Source organism: Macrotis lagotis, chromosome 3, assembly GCF_037893015.1.
Source record: "Macrotis lagotis isolate mMagLag1 chromosome 3, bilby.v1.9.chrom.fasta, whole genome shotgun sequence".
In the NCBI taxonomy this organism is placed as follows: domain Eukaryota; kingdom Metazoa; phylum Chordata; class Mammalia; order Peramelemorphia; family Peramelidae; genus Macrotis; species Macrotis lagotis.
Window position 1 is genome coordinate 273316540 of NC_133660.1, and position 3345 is coordinate 273319884.

Sequence of the window (3345 nt, forward strand, 5' to 3'; positions counted from 1 at the left end):
TTTCTTTACCCATAGGAGTATCCATCAGTGGGAACCCTCCCCTACCTCCAAAGTAACATGTCTTTCCTTCCTCACTGCTTTTCAGTCTTTCCCCTTCCTCCTCACCCACTTCCCAGTAGGCTCTTTTCTTTCTGAGACTACAGAAGTCACATCCTCCTCATTGTTAATCCACGTTTGGATTCCAGCACATCACTCCCTCCTCTCTACCTCCATGCTCTTCTTCCCTTCTTTCATGAATCCTCCTATATAGTATTTTAATCCCACCAAAGAAACCTTCACCTGTAGGCAGGAGTCACTGAGTGCCCTCCACTTGTATCTCCTTGCTGTGAACTCTGACCAATTTCTGCTTTCCCCCATCCCCTTGTGGAGATTTAGAGAGAAGTCTCTTACCAGTCTTTCAGCTGTCACTGTCATTGTCTTTGGCTGCTGAATTTACTCCAGCATTCTGTTTGAATTGTTTGAGAGGCAAATGATCTCTTCATTTCTGGTTTTTCTTGGTAAAAATAATTCAAACTCTTCTTTATTAGTGAATGTTCTTATTTTTTCCTATGTATTTAAACTGAGATTTGTAGAACTGATCACCTGGGGTGGCACTCTGAAATTTCTCAACTTCAGAGCACATTATTCCATTCCCTCATCCTTTTTCTAGTGAGTAGAGAATAGTCTTATATTATTTAAATGTCATTTCCTTTATATTTCAAGGTTTTTTCCTCCTGATGACTTGCAGAACTTATTTCTGAACTGAGTTATCAAATTTAACCACTATATGTCTTGGCGACCTTTCATTTTCGTCTAGAGGTGATCTGTGAATTTTCTATGTCTAAAAGTTCTCTTCTATTATTTCTTTCATTTTGGTGTTAAGGGGTTTTTTTTAATGTTTTTTATGGGAAGTTTATGATACTTTGGTTGTCTCTATACATCCTGCCTTGGAGATTTCTATGTTTTGCCTGCATAGTGAGTAGATTTCTTTTAATATTCTTGGGATTTGCTTCTATTCTACTAGGTTGTCTTTCACTTCCATGTATTGGCATTCCTGATCTACAGTTCTCTCTTTTGCTTCTTTGGTGAGGCTTATCGTATCAAAATCAAGTGTTTCCATTCTGCTCATTATTTTTGCTATGCAGGACATAAATTCTGCTCTCATCATTCTCATTTCTCTTTTTAACTACTCAGTAGTCATGTTCTCCTTACAATCCACAGACCCTCTATCTCTTCAGGTGTTGGATCCTTTTTCTTCATTTTTCAGTATTTATTCATACATATCTGAACTCATTTACTAAATCTGGAAGTCAATATTTCCTTCCATTACTCCTGTTTTCCCTATTGATTTATCTGTTTATGCTCAAAGTCATTGGGTAAAAATAAATACATAAATGGATGAATGAGTAAATGAATAAATAAGCAAATAAATAATCAATTGAAATGAAATGAAATCTTTGTGTTTTTTCTTCATGAGAGCTTTGGTATTTTTAGTCTTCCTCATCCTCATCTTATTTCCTCCTATGTCTCACTTTCTGACCTCCCTTCTGACTGTGACTTCTCAAAGCATTTCAGTATACTCCTGTAGTAGAGGAAATATTACAGAAATATATTCTATAATTAATCTGTTTCCTCTTTGCCAACCATGTCAAATTATTAACCTTTTTCCTGAGCTAGCCTTACTTAACACTGACCTCCTTCTCACTGTTCAAAGTTATCTCACAGAAACTACCCAAACCTGCCCATCCATCCATCCTGTTATTCCAAGTTATCTTACAGAAACTCAGTTATCTTACTAAGAAAGGGGCTGGAGACTCCCATCCAGTGGACCTTGCTGACAGCTTCAGAGTCTGCCTCTATGTCCCCAAGGTGGGGATGTTGAAACATCTAGACCTACTGGGACAACAGGGACTGCCCTGACTCCTCCCTTAGCCCTTTCTCAGAAAGTACATCTGCCTAGTTCCCCTATATAAACCTGGTTTCCCCCCCTGCTAGCTGCTCATCTCCTCAGGGGATCACCCAGTTGCAATCATCTTGGAACTGTCCTTAATTTCCCTCTTGATGCTATCACCTGATACTGCTCACACCTGCCCCCCATAATCACAGTCAGTTCAGTTGCAATGTCCTCGTGACTGCCCTTAATTTCATTCCTATGCTGCTGTTGTTCCCTAAATGAATTTTGACTGGTCGGAATTGGCTCCAACAAGATGGTCCACTTTTCCCTCAGGCTTGGTGGGAGAGCTGTACAGATATCCCACACACATGACTTTTTCACTTGTCAATGTCCTTCCGAAAAAGGGAAGAAGGTCCAGGTCAAGATAATTCCTCCTAGGGGTGGCTAGGTGGCACAGTGGATAGAGCACAGGCCCTAGAGTCAGGGAGTACCTGAGTTCAAATCCAACCTCTGACACTTAATAATGACCTAGCTGTGTGGCCTTGGGCAAGCCACTTAACCTCATTTGCCTTGCAAAAACTAAAACAAACAAACAAAAAAAGATAATTCCTCCTAAAGCAGTCAAATCCTCCAAGGACCAATCCAAATGATTTGCCTCATGGCAGAATCAAAATACATGTGTTCTTGTCTTGGGTTTACTGCCCTGAGATTTTTATGAAAATAGGAATCCCCGGGGGCAGCTAAGGGGGTGCAGTGGATAGAGCCCTGGCCCTGGAGTCAGGAGTACCTGAGTTCAAATCCGGCCTCAGACACTTAATACTTACTTAGCTGTGTGGCCTTGAGCAAGCCACTTAACCCCATTGCCTTGCAAAATGTAAAAAAAAAAAAAAAAAAAAACGAAAGAAAATATGAATCCTCAATTCTCTTTTGTTCAGCTCTGAAGCCCCTTGCCAGGAAAGATCCCTGTTGTTCTTCCTCCCCTTCCCTACTTCCCTGCCTCAAAGCTGATTATCATCTTTCTCTTGGGTAATCAAGCACAATCCATTAAAGCAAAGATAAGAAATTTATCTCAGAAAGAATGATTTCTTATAACCTTCTTGGAAAAACAGGTTCATCTTTGTTCTGAACTGGGATGGATCTGACTCTGGGAGTGCAGAGATGTCACTCACTTCTGCTCCTTCCTCAAGGGCAAGGATCAACTCACTTTTGTCCTGGTAGCCCCCCCCCCCTTTTCTTTAATAAACAATCTAACCTTTTATTCCCAAAAGACCAGGCCACAGTGTTTAGTCATGTTTTGCTCTGTTTTAAAACAGCTATAGAGTCTCCTCTCAGGAGATTTAAGGGATATGAATCTATGTCCTCAGCTCTTAGGAGGTTCCAGCTCCCTCAGGGACTCAACTAACAGTACATTTAAATGTAAAATCCTGCAGGATATTTTTTAAAGCACCACAAAAATCAACAAAGAGGTTATA